The sequence below is a fragment of the Eubalaena glacialis genome, chromosome 2 (assembly GCF_028564815.1).
Source record: "Eubalaena glacialis isolate mEubGla1 chromosome 2, mEubGla1.1.hap2.+ XY, whole genome shotgun sequence".
NCBI classification, from domain to species: domain Eukaryota; kingdom Metazoa; phylum Chordata; class Mammalia; order Artiodactyla; family Balaenidae; genus Eubalaena; species Eubalaena glacialis.
Window position 1 is genome coordinate 148,526,359 of NC_083717.1, and position 18,372 is coordinate 148,544,730.

General features: G+C 40.3%; 1 pseudogene; it reads left to right on the forward strand.

The window, feature by feature from the left end:
- Positions 1 to 17,691, forward strand: part of LOC133084708 (small ribosomal subunit protein eS1-like) — a 41,224-nt pseudogene extending 23,533 nt beyond the window's left edge.
- Positions 17,692 to 18,372: the final 681 nt, after the last annotated feature.

Here is an 18,372-nt window from a genome sequence, read left to right on the forward strand (position 1 = left end):
GAAAGTAATGGGAGGTCAGACACATAAACTGACGATTTACAAAAGTTTGGTAAATATGGAATTGGAAACTAATGGCTTCTAATCCCAGTGTCATTCCCCCTCTTTGTGCGATAAACCTTGATCTTGTTCAGGTATGCCCTCTCTTGCACATAGCACTGGGTGAAAGTGGGGCTGCTCTAAGCCAGTCTTCAACTGTTCCATTCCCCTTGCCAGTGTATGGTTTAAGAATTGCACATGGAAGCCACCTCTGGCCAAGAATCATGAAAGGAGGCTTGATTGGGAGCTTCTGGGAAAGGCATTCTTGCTCCTGAGAAAGCACTGGAAGACATGGCCTCCTTTTCTTCCATTGTTGAGGTTGTAATACTAGAAATCATCTAGCCATATGGTATAAAGCACAGTAAGCTACATTCTATTAGCTCAAACTAAGTAATTTTTCTCTAAACTTGTTACATTTAGGAAATGGTTTTATTATAAGGAAAATAATTTAAAATATCCCATTCTTATTCATTTCTCAAATGACTATTATAACAACCTTGTAAATCACGTGAGACAGAAACCATCCTCTTCGTAGCAGATGGGGAAACTGAGACTCAGAGAGACTATAATGTGATGTGCCTGGACAAAGCTGTGGGCTTCTGAAGTTAAGTACCCCTTCTACCCAACCATTCCATAGAGCAAAAAACTCAATCCCACAGGCCAAGGAAACAATGAAATTACAAAACTTTTCTTTTCTTTTTTTGGCCTGAAAAATACTAACTCTGTTTTCTCTTGAACTGGAATTCTAAACTCTAAATTCACTTGCATTTCCCCTATATTTTTACATGGAGAAATATTTGAATTGAAGTAAGGTGAAAAGGGCTTTCTAATGGGGGTAAAATACCATTAAAAGTCAGTCTAGACTACTAATGATCAGACATGGTTTCAAAAGATTTTGAGACACAACAAAGGTTTCATGCACTGCATGCCATCACTCCACCTAGGAGGGATTGCAACAGTGAGGTATGGGCTGGAAGGCTGAGCTATAAAAACTCTGTCCAGGGTAGTTACAGGCCTAATAATCATGTGTTGTCACTCAGTTGTGAAGATAATTTCATTCACTCACTGTAGCTGTTAGAACTTCTTCGTTTACAAGTGACAGTAAGCCCAACTCAATTGGTTGAAGCAAAACAGGCACTATATTGGCTCATATAATTGAAAAATATTCAATAGTTGGCTCTGACTTCAGGTGCAGCTTGATTTAGGGCTCAACTTCTGTCACTAGCCTCCATCTATAGGTTCTCCTTTCTCTGGGGGAGCTCAATTCTCGCTCTGAGTGGTAGTCCCAAACGGTAGGCTCATTTCACCATAGCACCACCGGAAATGGGGTTTGCTTCTTGTAGAGCTCAAATGAAAGTCCAGGAATTGAATTTCATTGGCCTTGACTATATCATTGTGGTATATTGAGTTATTTCTTGGTCATAATTCTTCACTCTCTTGTAGCTGTTTTATACATCTACCTCCCTACCATGGTCTCATGGTAGGCAAAATATACTCCTCTTCCCTTGGTCATGGGCTTGGCCATGACTTGTTTGCTGTATGTTATGCTGTGTGTCTTTGGCAGGTAACATTCCCTCCCAGTGTCTGCTGTCTCATCTGTAAAATGGGGATGCTTCAATGTAAGAAGAGTTGTTGGAGAGCGTCAGAAATAATACATGTAGGGGACTTCCCTGGTGGTACAGTGGTTGGGAATCTGCCTGCCAATGCAGGGGACGTGGGTTCGAGCCCTGGTCCAGGAAGATCCCACATGCCGTGGAGCAACTAAGCCTGTGAGCCACAACTACTGAGCCCATGTGCCACAACTACTGAAGCCCCCTAGAGCCCATGCTCTGTGATAAGACAGGCCACCGCAATGAGAAGACCGCACATGGCAACGAAGACCCAACACAGTCAAAAATAAATAAATAAATAAAATCTTTTAAAAAGAAATAATACACGTAAAACCTGGCCCTTTGTAGGTGCTCAATAAATGTTGGCTATCCTAGTATTGGTGATGTCATTATTATTAGATTTACAGCTGATCCTTAAACAACACAGGTTTGAATTGCATGAGTCTACTTATGCACAGATTTTTTTTCAATAAATAGATAAGTACTATAAATGTATTTTCTCCTCCTTATGATTTTCCTAATAACATTTCCTTTTCTCTAGCTTATTTTATTGTAAGAATACATATATAATACATAAAATATACAAAATATGTGTTAATCGACTGTTTATGGTATTGTAAGACTCCTGGTCAACAGTAGGCTGTTAGTAGTTAAGTTTCTAGGGAGTCAAAAAAATTTTTTTTCTCTTTTAAAATTTTTTTTCTATGCACACCACCCGCCCCCAACTTCCCCCAGTGGAACATCTTAGCAAAGTTTTAAATATTTAGTTTGACACCTTTATCTAATATAACCTAGGCTAAATGCTCACTTTTTAAATTAGCTAGTAAGGTGATAATATAGAAATCATAGGCTTCACAATACTGTTTGGAAGTTAATCAAAAAAATGTTTTTTTTATTGGGGTATAGTTGTCTCACAATGTTGTGTTAGTTTCTACTGTACAGCGAAGTGAGGTAGAGTTCCCTGTGCTATACAGCAGGTTCTCATTAGTTATCTATTTTATACATATTAGTGTATATATGTCAATCCCAATCTCCCAATTCATCTGGGAAGTCAAAAATTATATGTGAATTTTCAACTGTGCAGAGGGTCAGCACCCCTAACCCCCGTGTTGTTTAAGGGTCAACTGTATATTAGAAAAAATGTGTGGAGCTTACAGGAAAGCCACTCTTAGCTTTCGAAGAACACTTAGCACTGTCCAAAAATAGAATGGGCTTCTTAATGTCATAGTGAGTCCCCTGTCCCTGGGAACTGTTCCAACAGAGGCTGGACTTGGGGAATGGAATATACAGGACTTTCTAGGAGCACCAGGAGGCTACTTTATATGATTTCTAGGGTACCCTCTAACCCTGAGACCCTAAATTCGATCAACTGTGAGCCAGCTTTATTAACAGAAGTTTATTAACTGAGCAAACACTAAAAGGCATTACAAGTGGGGAGAACAAACATCTGGATGTACTTGGAATAATCTGGGTTTAGACGTATTGTCCTGGTGCAGTTATGAAAGCATCCCCTTTCCTTCTCAACAGTGTCCCAGTTTGGATCATAAAATGCTATAGTCACCCAAATTATACCTAATTCAGTGAATAGAAGCCAAGCATATTCTTGTTATTTTCTAAATAAGTTACCCCCCTTTAGTGCCAGAATTACTGCTCTTCCTGGGTTCCCCTTCCTGGTGTAATGGTATTATCATCGTCCTATTAACTCAGCCTCATGCCTTTGGAAACCACTTGAGCATTTCTGCCATCCTCTCCCTGCACCTTCAATCAGTTGCCATACCCTTTTGATCCTATCTCCAAAACGTCTCCCGTATCTGCCCTTTCTTTTAAGTCTCACTGCTTTAATTCAGGTCTTGTTACCTCTTGCCTGGAGCATTGTAAAATCCTCCTAACAGCCCGACCCATTCTATTATCCATAAACCCCGCTGCCACTAGAGTGTGCCTTTTAAAGCGTGCCACCAGTCTCGCTGATACTTTTTACTAACTTAGATAAATAAAATTGTCTGTTGTCTGAGTCTTCCTGCATCACAAAAAAACAGTTGGAAGGATTTTCATTAAATGTGGAGAATGTGTTTAGGATGGTATGATTTAAAATGTAGAGTTACGTGGACTACACAAATTTCCCCCAGAGGCACTCAGGAGGGCATCTCAATGGTATAGGTCGTTAACCGTCAGAGCAGCTGGACCCTGCAGCTGAACCAACCCACGTGGCTCCTGCATGGAAGAGGCAAAGCTAACAACATCAGCCATGGACAAAGAAAACAAAGAATGGCTTTCAGTCTGAGCCCAGATTGAACGTTTAAGGACAGGTCTTCTGGATTGCAGATGCTGATTTGGAATAGGTATTGATTTTCCATGGAGTTGCTTCTCTCCTGGGCAATTTGAGCTAGTATTTTTCTGGGGTTATTTATACAATGTTAGTGAATGATTCCCTTGAGCAACACCAGAGAGATCATCTAGGACAGAAAAAACTGCCCCTTTCTTAGACGGGCATTCCAAGTTCTCCCACATGTCCTCGGAGTCTCCACTAGCACCGTGTTTCCCGGTACACTGTGCAGACCACGCTCCGTCTCTCACCTGTGTCCACATTCCCCTTCTCCCTTAACCAGGGCTCAGGGGTGCTCTTCAGGTGAAACTCCCCCATCACGTCTAATGGTAGGAGCGCTCCCCATTAGTCAGGGCTCAGCTCAGACTTCACTTCTATAAGGCTTTGCCAGATTCTCCTGGGGTCATTCATTTCCTCCTTGATGACTTTTCACTCTATGCTTTTTTTATGTAGCTATTTGCCTATATACATGTCTTTTAACCTGTAAGTCCAGAGAGGAGAAATAATGTCTTATTCATCTTGGTATTGTCTTTAGTGCTTGGCACATAAGGGTTTTCAATAAATATTTACGGAATTAAATGATATTTGAGAAGAGTATCTTAATTGGGTTGGACAACTTTCTCCCCATGTGCAATTGAAGTATCTCCTAGAAAGGGGATCATAAATGCAGTACTATACCATTATTTGATCAGGACAGGAGAGTACCCCTTCCGCTGGAGAAATCTATTTGCTTTGCAGTTAACAAATAAGAGGTCTATAATCAACTTTTTGAATTGAGGGTTCAGAAATTTTTGAAAAGCTACGGAATGCTAGAAAATACAAAGTATAAAACTAATCCTAATACTTAATTCCTTGTTATCCTAATACTTAAATTCTTTGTTTATCCTAATACTTAAATTCTTAAATTTGGCCTGTAACGTGTGAAATATGCTAAAATGCATGACTGGTGGAGCAACTTGTTACTTTACTCACCTATTTTGGGCAATAATCTCTGGAGAGTATCAAATCTTCTGCAAAGTTGTTGGCCTCAATCTAAGCAATTTTGAATTACCTTATGGATTCCAGTCTGTGGGATATCAGATTGCTTCCTGTGAATGCCGGTTTAAACTAACAACCACAAGGGCCTATCTTTGAAGCATAAAACACTTGGACATTAAAACTTCTTTTTGGCACCATGCCTGAGGTCAGAAATCTGCATTTTCAGCACACATCACCTGGGATTTCTCAGCACACATGGCCTGAGTTCCACATTCTCTCTCAACTTCCAAGCATGCAGCTCTGTTGGAGAGAGCCCTGTTTTGGAATCTAGAAGGAAAGGAGAGACAAAAAAATGGGACCTCAACCTGGGTGACCAGTGAGAAAAATATCTTCTTGAAATGAAAGAGTGTGAAGACCATGACAGGGTTATTAAGAAACCATTGGAACTGCTCAAGTTGAAACTAAGAAAGGTACTTGCATTTAGATGAACACAGAAGAGGAGTTTCCATGAAGATCGTGAAGGTCAGACATTGGGAGAATGTTATAGGGAGAGAGTAGAAAGGGTTCTTACTAGATTTTTAAATTCCGACCTAGAATCCCAAGGCACAAAGTCCTAAAGCAAGAAGAGACCCCTAATTTAGAACTAATAGAATGAAAGAGAAGAAATAATTAGGTAAACACTCAGCCCTTAAAGAATTGTGGAAGTATATGATTGAACACGATACTTGGTCAATTTAAAAGGGATGGTCGAGGCACTACCATGTGCCTCTTGAAGGAGTGTGAAATAGGAGGGTGGCAGAGAGTGCAGGACATTGTGGGGCCGGTGGCCGAGGACCCAGAACCTGTAGGAAGTACTCAAAGGGGCCAACAGAGGAGCTGAGTGTGGATGAAATCACATCCACCTGTGATCCTTGCCAGCCATGCCCAGAGTTCTCAATTTTTCCTCCTAAATCCTGAGACCCAGAAGGGACCTTAGAGGTTATTTCATTAGACACTGTCAGTTACAGAGAAGGAGGCTGCCCACAGAGAGGATGAGTGGGGTGCTGTTTCATCCAGCTTACAGAGCTGGGTCTTGAACTTAATTGTTAGATTCCTCACCTGTGTTTTTTCCCTTGGGGAACGTGCCCTCAAATCAGATGGTACCCTAGCACCAAGCCTCGCTTCCTCCCTGTGTGAGCACTCCCCTGAGTGCTTTCAGGTTTCACGCAAAGAAAAAGAGGGCCAAGGGTTCACAAAGGAGAGGCAAAAGAAGGTGTGCGCCAGGTGCTTTGTCACTGTTTTCTTCAAAACAACCCCAAAAGGCAGCAATCATTGCTCCATTCTACACAAAGCTCAGAGAAGTTAAGGATCTTGTCAAAAGCAACAAAGCTAGCAAATTTGGGAGGTGACAAGTGAATTCGGTCAGTTCGACTTCAGAATCAATGCTCCTCACCCCCATGGTGAAGCCACCCAGGATTCCACCCCCCAGAGCCAGTTCCTGCATGGGCTTTTTTTTTTTAATTTAATTTATTTATTTATTTATTTTTGGCTGTGTTGGGTCTTCATTTCTGTGCGAGGGCTTTCTCTAGTTGCGGCGAGCGGGGGCCACTCTTCATTGCGGTGCGCGGGCCTCTCACTATCGCGGCCTCTCGTTGTGGAGCATAGGCTCCAGACGCGCAGGCTCAGTAGTTGTGGCTCACGGGCCCAGTTGCTCCGCGGCATGTGGGATCTTCCCAGACCAGGGCTTGAACCCGTGTCCCCTGCATTGGCAGGCGGATTCTCAACCACTGCGCCACCAGGGAAGCCCTGCATGGGCTTCTTGAAATCACCAAAAGTTTGCTCTTTCCTGTCCTTCTGCTGACTCCCAGTTCCAGACCCTCAGCTCTGTGGGGCTCAGTATAACACTCACGCCGCTGCTTAGCACGTAGTTTCGGTCACACCGGATCCCTTGTATTGTGAGGAGTCTCCCTTTGGGAGCTCAGCTCTGGACACCTGTTGCCTCTTTTGGGTTGGTCTTGGGAAACCATCAAATCAGGGACACGTGGACACAGGGAAGCTTAGGGAGTAGGTGTGTGTACTCTGGAGACTGGAAAGCTCAAGGTCAGTGAAAATCACTATGCAGGATTGGAAAGTGACCACAGGAAAGACAGTGCCTTCCTCTCCCTTCCCCCTAAAGACAAAATACCTGGAGGAAGCCTTAACATGCAACAAGAGGGATATAGCCAGGGCTAAAATTTAGAAAGCACGTAACAGGTCAACTACCCCCAACATAACCCTGACCCTGGAAGTGCCTGGGCCAACCTCACATAGAAGATTGTATAAATGAGCATGGATCCCTTCAGAAATTTGTATATTTAGTGGCTTGAACCATGACTGTTGGATGGTACAAGGAGAAGGCTGCTGAGGAGAGCGTGGGGTTGGCAATGAAGAGTCTGCATCCTGGGCTGCTGGGGTAGTGAATAGCAGGTCCTGGTTGGGTGGAATGAAGACTGGAAAGGAGGTTCTGGAATGCAGAAGTAGGTTCCTTTTGCATGTGAACTTAGTTCTTTCTGAGTCCTTTTGCATTAGAATGTTTTCAGCTGTAAGCAATAGGAACGCCAACTGAAACTAGCTTATACAATGAGGCTATTCTTCAGCTCAAATATGTAAGGAAAATCAGAAGTAGGGGTGGGCTTCAGCTTTAGTAGATCAAGAAGTTCAATGATGTCATCAAGGACTCAGCGTCTTTTCATCTTCCACATTGCTGTCCACAGTGTCAGTTTAATCCTAAGGCAGTTCCTCTTGGGGCTGTGGGATGGCTGCCAGTAGCAATCATCAGGGGAGCGTCTGCTTTCCCGTTGCTCTCTCTTAAGAGTGAGAAAGCACTTCCTCGGTGGCCTCCAGAAAATCTCTCTTTGGTCACATGCCCATTCCTAAACCAGTCACTGTCATGGGGGATAGGATAACTCTCTAGACCAGTTAGATATACACTTTGAGCTACTGGAAATTCCACAAACTGCTTTGATACCATCCATGAGGGGAGGGATGGGATGGATGTTGCCTATCAAACCCAGTGTCCACCATACCCTCCTGACACCTAGACAGTAAATTGCACATAGCAATGTCAACAAGTCTTTGTTGATGGAATAGAATTCATTGTGAAGTGAATTTCCTGTGAACAGAAGTGGGTCCAGAAAGTCACCAAAGAAGAGCTAAGGCTGAGAAAGACCACTGGGCTGGGAGCTAGAAACACTGCATTCTCTTCTTGACCATTTCTGACACTAACTCTTTGTGCAAGCTTTGGGTATTCCATATGCAAAATATATTTAATCCCCTCTTTCCCATAGTTCCAAAGGGTTGTTTTAAGATTAAAAAAGATGTATGTCAAAGTACTTTAGCTTCCTAGGAAGAAAGAAAATGTGCTATCTATTGTTATTTCATAATATTTTGTCACGAGATGGGAATTTTCCAAGTACATGAAAATTATCTCTTGTTAAGATAAAAATCTCCTGCTTATGACAGGTGACCAGAGTACTACTTTTAAAACTGAGCCAAAATATAATGGAACTCTAAGCAGCATGGGAGAACCACCCATGTCTCTGAGTCGATACTTGGCCTGTCTTTCCTAGGCTTGGACTTCTCATTTGATTTAATGAGGGCTCGACTAGAATCTCATTCTTTAGCTTCTCTGTCTGCTCTTGGGGGATTTGAGCTCGCTGGAGCAGTGGTATTAGAAAACATAACCCTTTTATTAAGTTCATCAAACGGCCGACTCTCAGTCCTGGGCGCCAGATTTTGCTGGTCTGTTATCATGACTCTGTTCCAGTACTTCCCATAGCAGCTGCTTTCAAACACATTCTTGGGCTCATACTTAAAGTATGATGTTAATCCGTTTGTTCATTCAACTATCTGTTGCTGTGTAATCTTGATCACTAGCAAACCCCAACATATTTAGTAGGCCTAGATCCAAGAATAGCACTGAGCTATGTTGTTCAGAAGGAATTACTCAGATATGTTGCCTCTGGGTGTGATCCTCAGTGGCCTCAGGGAGCTCTCTCTGTGCTTCATTCTTTCATGACTACATAGACCACCTGCAACTCTTATTTTTTGAAAGCCCTTCATTACACTCATGATGACCACCATGTTGGGCTTCCAAGCCTCCAGCTGCCCCATGAGTCCTTGGGAGAGGTTAATTTATAAGCCCTATAGGTCCTTCACCTAAGCCTGACAGTAAGAAAGCCAGTGCTTGGGCCAGTATCCACTTGCTACCCACCTATCCTTCACCATGGGTCCTCAGCTCCTATATTCAGCAACAAGTCTAAAATTTCTTGATCATGTCTTTCCTCCTGTTCTATTATGATCCTGGTTATATATCCCATAACCTGTAAACTGCTAGGTTAACTACCACCAGTACACTCTATATAAACTAAAAGGGGGGAAAGAGAGGAAGAGAAAAATTATTTTTAAAATAGAAATTATATATATATGGAAAAAATACAGGTCCACATATCTGCAGTTGGTTAAAAACTATAGTTAGTGTTTATGATTTGCCTATTTCATATTCTCTTTGCTTTCAGGCAGTTTTCTCTTAAGTGGATGAAATTATATCTTCATACCTGAAAGTTCTGAGACCTTGATGGTCTTGCTTATTCAGAGTTACTATAATCTTCCATTAAGTTTTCTAATCTTTGGAAACTGATGCTATTTCTTCTCTAAATGTTAGAAGAATTCACTAGGGATGACATCTGGGCCTGGAGTTTTCTTTCTGGAAAGTTTTACATTACAGATTCGTTTATTGAATACATATAGAGCCATTCAGATTTTTTTGTTGTTGTTATTATTCTTGAGTTTATTTTGGTAACTTTTTTCTTGGAAATTGTGTGCTTATTCAGAATACTAACATTGTTGTATTTTTTAACGTTGTAGGATGTAGAGGATGGGCCAATATGAGGATCACAAATTGCATTTAGTTGTTATGATACCACAAGTTTTGATATGTTGTATTTTTATTATCATTTAGTTCAAAATATTTTCTAATTTCCACTAAGAATTCTCTCATCCATAGATTATTTGTAAGTGTATTGCTTAATTTCCAAACATTTACATATTTCTAGTTATTCAGTTGTTACCGATTTCTAACTTAATTCCAATATGGCCAGAGAATATGTTCTGTTGATTTCAATCTTTCAAAATGTATTAAGACTTGTTTCATGGTCCAGAATGGACCAAAATGAACATTTTAGTAAATGTTCTGTGTGCTTTTGAAAAGAATTTGTATTCTGCATCTGTTGGATGTAGTGTTCTATATATATATCAACAAGGTCAAATTTCTTTCAGACCTTCTATATCTTTACTAATTTTTCCTCTCTATTCTTTCAGTTACTGAGGGAGGTATCACACTGTGATTCTGGATTCTGTGTCTATTTCTCTTTTTAATCTTATGAAATTTTGCTTTATATGTCTTGAAGCTATGCTCTTAGTTACAAACAAATTTAGAATTGTCGTAACTGCCTTGTGGATGAATCCTTTTCTATATATGAGTTTTCCCTCTTTGTCCCTTTTATCTTTAGTCATGTTTCTTGGCCAATTCTACTTTGTAAATATTATAGCAACAGCAGCTTTCTTTTGGATAATGTCAACATTGTATCTGTATTTTCTCATTCTTTCACTTTCGATGTTTAACTTTCCTTATGTTTAAGATGTCTTTTTTAAGTAATGTGTACTTGGGTTTTGTTGTTTTAATTCAGTTTTAAAATCTTTGTATTTTAATTGGATTATTGAGTTATTTTAAATTTAATATAATTACTCACATATTTGGGTTTATAACTATTTTACTATTTTTTTTCTATTTGTTCTATCTATTCTATAATCTTTTTCCTGCCTTCTTGCAGTTTTTTTGATTAATGAAGCATTTTTTACTATTTTATTTTTCTGTCTATTAGTTTATTGTTTATGGTTTGAAAGAGTCAATATTCAATTAGATTTGACAACATAATTACTCCATTCCTTGACCTTTGTTTTTTCTTACATTTCCATGCTTTTTTTCTGATATTAACTTTCTTTTGCTTAAAAATTCATTTTATTATTTTTTTGACTGCAAGTCTGCTGGTGATGAATTCTCACAGCTTCTGTTTTCTGGAATTGCCTTTATTTCACCTTCAATATTTTAAAAAATTTAAATTTAATTAATTTTATTTTTTAAGACTTTATTTTTTTTAGAGTAGTTTTAGGTTCTCAGCATAATTGAGGAAAGGGTACAGAGATTTCTCATATACCCCTGTCCCCACACATGCATAGCCTCCCCCGTTATCAACATTCCCACCATTTGTTACAATTGATAAACCTACACTGACACATCAAAATCACCCGAAGTCTACAGCTTACATTATGATTCATTCTCGGTGTACATTCTATAGGTTTGGACAATGTATAATGACATGTATCCATCCTATGTTATCATCCAGAGTATTTTCACTGTCCTAAAGATCCTCTGTGCTCTGCTTGTTCATTCCTTCTCCTCCCTCCCAACCTCTGGCAACCATTGATCTTTCAGTCAAAAGATCTCCATAAATTTGCCTTTTCCAGAATGTCATCTAGTTGGATTACACCACATATTGCCTTTTCAGATTGGCTTCTTTCACTTAGCAATCTGCATTTAAGGTTCCTCCATATCTTTTCATGGCTTGATAGCTCATTTCTTTTTAGTGCTAAATAATCCATGTGTGAATTCACCACAATTTATTTGTCCATTCACCCAATGAAGGTCATCTTTGTTGCTTCCAAGTTTTGGCAATTATGAATAAAGTTTCTATAAGCAGCAGTGTGCAGTTTTTGTGTGTATGGACATAAGTTTTCTGCTTCTTTGGGCAAATACCAAGGAGCATGATTGCTGGATTGTATGGTAAGACTATGTTTGGTTTTATAAGAAACTGCCAAACTGTCTTCCAAAATGGCTGTACCATTTCATATTCCCACCAGCAATGAATGAGAGTTGCTGTCACTCCACAACATTGTCAGCATTTGGTGTTGTCAATGTTCTGGATTTTGGCCCTTCTAATAGGTTTGTAGTAGTATCTCATTGTTATTTTAATTTGCATTTACCCAATGACAGATAATGTGGAGCATCTTTTCATATGTTTATTTGCCATCTGTATTTCTCCTTTGGAGAGGTGTCTGTTAAGGTATTTGGCTCATTTACTTTCAATTTCGAGGGACATTTTCATTATGTGTAGGATTCTTGGATGGTGGTTATTACTTCAACACTTAAAAAAAAGTCGTTCTTTGGTCTTCTGGTTTCTCTCCTTTTTGTTACTTTTGGTTCTTTGAAAGTACTACAGCCCCCCTTGACTGCTTTGAAGATTTTCTTGTATTTGTGTTTAGCTGTTTTTAGCAATTTTGCTATGATTTACCTGGGTGTGGTTTTCTTTGTATTTATCCTACTTCAATTTTGAGGCATTCTTGAATCTGTAGCTTTTGTCCATTTTAGAAAATTCTCTACCTCTATCTAATTAAATATTTCTTCTGCTACATTTTCTCTTTCTTCTCCCATGACTCCAATTGCACAAGTGTTAGATCATTTTACCCTATCCCATATTGCCCATTCTTTCTCCTACTCTGTTTTAATATGGATAATTTTTACTGATCTATCTACCAAATAACTGCTTTTCCTTTTCCTGTATTTAATCTGCTTTTATACCCATCTATTGTATTCTTAATTTCACTTGTTATATCTGTTAATTCCATTTGATTCTTCTTTTTAAATAGATACAGTTTTCCGGTAAAAGTTTGTATTTTGCCTTTAATCTTATAGACTATATTAATCATGGTTTATTTAGTGTCTATGTCTCCTAACTTTAATACCTGGATCTGCTGTGCATCTACTTCTATTTTTTTCCTGCTTGATTCTGTTTCTTGATAATTTTTGTCGAATGTTGGGATAGTGTGTAAAATATATTATAGAAGATCTGTATGATGTTATCATTCTTTAAAGAGGCTTTTCTTTAGCTTTTTGGCAGGCAGTTACAATAGGAGCAAATCACTTAATCCAATCAGGGACTGATCTTATTCAAGGCTGCCTTTCAGTCATTGTAAGGTTTGATTTATTTCTAGTGTTTCCTTATTTCTAGGGTGTAGTTCTTTGGGAGATCCCAAAGCTTTTGGTGTTTATCAGAGAGCTCTATCTTGTGGGTCCTGAACTCCAACTTCAATCTCCTCAGTTTTATGAAACTACTGATAGTTCTGGTTAATGTCTCAGCCTCTTAGCCTCCACTTACTGCTTGTAATCTCCATCTCTAGGCTTGTGCTACTTATGAATGCCTCCAGGAAAAAAGCAGAAGAATGCCTCACTCCCTTTAATGTGTTTTCCTTTCCTGTAATGTGCCGTAGTAGTCTTGATCTCCAGTATCTGACTTCCCATCCCTGTGAGACAACTGAAGGTCTACTCAGTTCTCTGACTCTTCACAGCTACTTTTTACTCAGTTTCTTAACCTCTCCAGCCCATTGCTTATCCTTCAGCAAATGCATTAAGAGAAAAAGAACACAGAATTCCTTGACTCACCTCAATAGGTTTCCCTTCCCCCACATCTTAGCTGCTTTGGTAGCTCTCTGATGCCTTAAAACCACTTTAAAAATGTTCAAGCTTTTCTAATGGCCAGTGGGGGGATTAATCTTCTATAAGATAGGCTCCGTAACTAGACATGGAATTCTCTCATTAACTTTCCTGGGCATGACAATACTAAGAGATAATCCAGATGCTTTCCTTCTACACTCCCTTGCCACTGTTATGTGGCGACAGTCTTCACTAGGCAGGCTCAATTACCTCCGCTAAGACTCAAACTCTACCTTTTCTTTAGAATGTTTTTCCCTTTAAAAAATGGAGCACAAATAACCAGGTGGTGACCTTGGTTTCTAACCCAATGAAACAACTGTTTTGTGTCCTTGTGGAATAATTCCTTCCTTTGGTACCAAATCTCTAACACAGCAGAGTCCATTGTTGTGGGGATGGTAGAGCAAAAATTTGTACATAAATTATTACATATAATAATGATAGATGATACCCATCTTTCATACTTTGGTTCCCAGACCAATGTATTCTGGCTATGGGAGAATCATCATCCTTACTGGCTATAGATTCAGAGAATAAACCACATCATAAAAAACACCACTCCAGCCCAACAAGGTTGTGTATTGTGTCCCAGCTGATGCTGTAACTGACTCTAAAATAGACCATTCAACTGTTCTGTAAAGTCAGCTCTTCTTTGTGTGAGGTTTATAGGACATCATCTTAAATCATTTGTTCTCAAGTGGGGTGATTTGCCCTGTAGGGAACATTTGGTAATGTCTGGAGACATTTTTTATTGTCAGGACTTGTGGGGTGGGGGAGTATTACTGACTGGTATCTAGTGAGTAGAGGACAGAGATGATGCCAAGCATTCTACTATGCATGGGACAGCTTTCTGCAACAAAGAATTATCTTGCCCAAAATGTCAACGATGCTGCTGTTAAGACACTCTGCTTTAAAACGTTCACTGTAAGATGAGGTCCTTGGTCAGAAGCAGTGTTGTGCAGGTTAAAGTGACTGAGGATAGAGCATTCAGTGAATCTTGGAATGGTGGTCCTCTCAGAGGGGACCAGAAAAATCAAATAAAAATTTAGTAATTACTCAAGTGAGGACAGATTTGTATTTCCCCCAAATGGAAAAGATTCGATGTAATTAACTTGCCCTGAGAAGATATTTGGACCATCCCAGATTATGGAATTCTGTAAAAGTCTCAGGTTTGATTTTTTTTTTTGCTGCTGCTGCTAGTAAGCTGGGCATCCAGCTGGAGTGCAGTTACCCATGGCGAGAAGTCTGTACTGTTGAACCTAAGTGTTGCTTTTATTCCTATCACCATGGGTGTTTTATATATGATCCCACTGAGCAAATATTAGGGTGACTAAAAAGAAGGGCTAAAATAAATCCACTGGATGGGTCATTTTGTCCAACTGGTTATTAAAAAGATTCTTTTACAGTGGGAACTTTTACTGATTATTCATATGGAACACAAATATTGACAGACTCTGGGACCATTCTAAAAGATTCATCCCTCAACTTTCTTGTCATTAATCCCCAAATTAATTCCTTCTAATGCCTGCCATCTGACTAGGCTCCATAAATAAGCTTAGAGCCCAACATTAGGCTATGTCTCTTCCCAAGCAAAGAGAACAAGGTACATAGCTAAAAAACTTGCTTCTTTGGGATGATTTTTTTTCTCCATTGTCTTTTGGGGCCATTTCCATGTGGAAATAAAACACTTAACAACAGTTCATTTCAAACACAAAGTGAATACTAATCCTTGCTTACTGGTACAGAGCCACTTTTAATCTTCATGTCCCCTGATTCCTCCAGCATCCTCTACCCTAACCTCAGCTGCTTTAAGGAAATAGATGGTTAGGGATAGGGCCGAAGTTCCCCTGTCCCCAAGGGACATCAAAAGCTATACATATCTATCTGAGTATGCTGGAAAACTTAGGGAAGGGGAGATCCTCAAACTTGGATGCAGACACTCCAAATCTCTATTCTACCTTGTTCTATAGGGTCAGGGGCACCCAAATTCAGCTAATGGGAGGCTGGATCTGTTGGAGCCTAGATTCACAGAGTTATCCCTAAATGCCTTGGCCTGATCAACTGACAGTTTGGTTAAGTCGTAACCTGATGGTGTTCTCTGGGTTGCTGTAGCTGTTCAACCTGTTTCAGCTTTACAGAACTGAAAATAGATGTGGCCACTCTGCTCAGAGGGGAAAATTCAAGGCCATATTCATACCTTTGGCCAATATCCTCCTTGATGAACTTTTTTATGTTTTTACTGACTCTTGGGTTGTTGTCAATGATCTAGCTGTTTGGTCTACCATTTGAAAAACTACAGAATGGCATATTAAAGACTCCCTTCTTTGGTATTGCAAACTGTGGGGGAAAAAATCACAACTTCTGATCAGACTGTCTGTGTCACTTATGTAGATGCCCATGGTAAGGACCTGTTCTCTGAGGAGACAGCTGATTGAGCCTGTACTACCCATATTCCCACCATTGGAAATCCACCATCACACTGGATGTAGCAACTCATCTATTGCCCTAGGCTAAGAAAAACTAAAGGACTCTAGATTGTCAGAATTATGACACACATCTATCCAGTTGTCCCATGCCTACTCCTGGCAGATTGACTACCTTGAACCTTTGACCTATTCTTTGGTGTTATTGGTGGTGCCTTACCCCTCCTGACAAGTTTTCAGGGTACAGTATTGCTGTCTGATGTGATCAGCCAATTCCCAACATACCATTGTGGCTCTCGAAACCAGTCTGTGTCACGTTTGCGGCCTGACAATGGTGCACCTTTTGTTGAAGAAGCCACTCATCAATGTGTTTCTGGTCAAGATATTTAATGGGCCTTCCCATGCATCCTACCATCTGCAGGTATCTGATACTGACAACGTTAAAACAGCCTCTTTAAAAATCTACTTTGAAAAGATTTCTGATTCTGTCTCTCTCACCTTCTCCTTGTCCACATACTTTAGTAAGACAATTTAATCATTGAATGCAGCCTTTAACAGAAAGAAATCATTTTCTCCCAGTTGCTTCCTAAGTAGTGATTGTGACAAAGGGTGGGGGAGATTATATCAACCTCTCTGGAAGGAATTTTGGAGTTTTCACACTGACCTTTGCTGGAATGTTACCTCTTTCTGTCTCTCAGGGACAACTCTAAGCCTGGCTAGTTGGTATATTCTCCCGGTGGTGGCCAATTAAAAGGTAGTCTGGAGAATTTAAGCTTACTTCTGATTTGGCCACCTGCATTCCCTTATTGGACTAATTTGGTCTTATATCATAATGACCACTTGGTTGAGTACAGTGTTAGCTGAATAACCCTAAGGTGGTCTATGTAGGGGTCTATAAGCTTAATAAACATGTTCTTGTTTATCTGAATCTCACGCTTCTAGTGGGAGAGCCTGGGCGCAAATAGGTGATAATGGAAAAATGTTGTTATCATAGCTACTGAAAAGAGACACAATTTTGTGGCAGTGAAGGGAGAGCAACAATCATGGCACCTGGGAAAGAAGCACCTGCTAGGTATAGGAGAAGGATGGATGTTAATGATTCTGTCAGAATCACTGGGAGTCCTCATCACAAAGGAAGTCAACCTGTACCCTAAATTGATATAGGTCCCATTTGCAAGGGACTCCACACTGAACACAAAACTTTCTTTCTGGAAGCACCACATGTGTCCTGGTAGTATACTTGTGTAAAAGTCAGGCGTTGCTTTGCCTCCTTCTCCAAAACAAAACGACTCTGTCTTTGAGGTATTTTGAGAGACCTTCAAGCATTTAAGGAAATACCACCATGCAGACCTTAGATAAGTGTAAAAATCTCTGCAAGATGAGGCTACCCTTGTTCATCAAGGGGAGCTTCCCAGAAGGATAACTTATTTGTGCACATGTTGTGGGCAGGTATCCCTATGAAAAGAATCATCCAATTATAAAAGGTGACACAAAATTGGTTCCTGGCTTTAGCTGAAACGATCAGTGACACAGTTGGCTATGGAAGGCATTCAGGGCAGCACCAACTCCCTGGCCAGGGTTGTTTTGGATGATAGAATTGTCCTAGATTTCCTGTTTGTGGGCTACCGAGACAAAGTCTATACCGTTGCTAATACATCCTGCTGTACCTGGATCAATTCCTCAAGCCTAGCAGAAAGGTCAATACAGAAACATAAGGAGAAAGCCACCTGGCTTTCTAAGGTGAACTCTGATGCTTGATGGGATTTGTTCAGCAGGTTGGGTCTGGGATCCTGGAGAGCAGGGTTGACATCAATACGGTGGGTTGGCCTCATCCTGCTGCTTGGAGTCCTGTTGATAGTAGCCTCAAATTAAATGCTGTATGAGGCAAATTGAATGGATTTGGTTCCAGCCCCTGTCATTCAGATTAATCAGAGTGGCCAATAGAGTGGCATATTAATGGGAAAATTTACCAGAAGCTAAGACAGTGTAGAAACTGCAGGTGGGTGTCGTTGGGTGATAATACTCCATGGGTCGCTTGCATTTCTGCGTGTCTTGTGAGCGAGGCACTGACTGCCTTTGCTCCATATTGTCTCATCTGTTTGTGCAGCAAACAGCCTTGGAAGCTAGCGATAGTGTCTCCCGATCAAAGGGCAGGCATGCTTACTGCTCATCATTAAAGATTTGGGTTCTCTCATCTCAGCATTCTTCTCTTATAATGCAACCCACTGCATGTGCACATATCCATCTGGGCCCATCTGCATCACCCCTGAGGAACCTGGGGGCAGGGGGAACTGCTGCAAATATGCTCATGCTGCTTGCTGTACTGTGAATTAAAAAAGTCCCTTGTCTTTAACTCAGAAGTCTCATGTCTTCTGCCATCATCCATGAAATTTTAGCAAGCTAACTTGTAAGTAGGATAAAATCTCAGACCATGCAGAG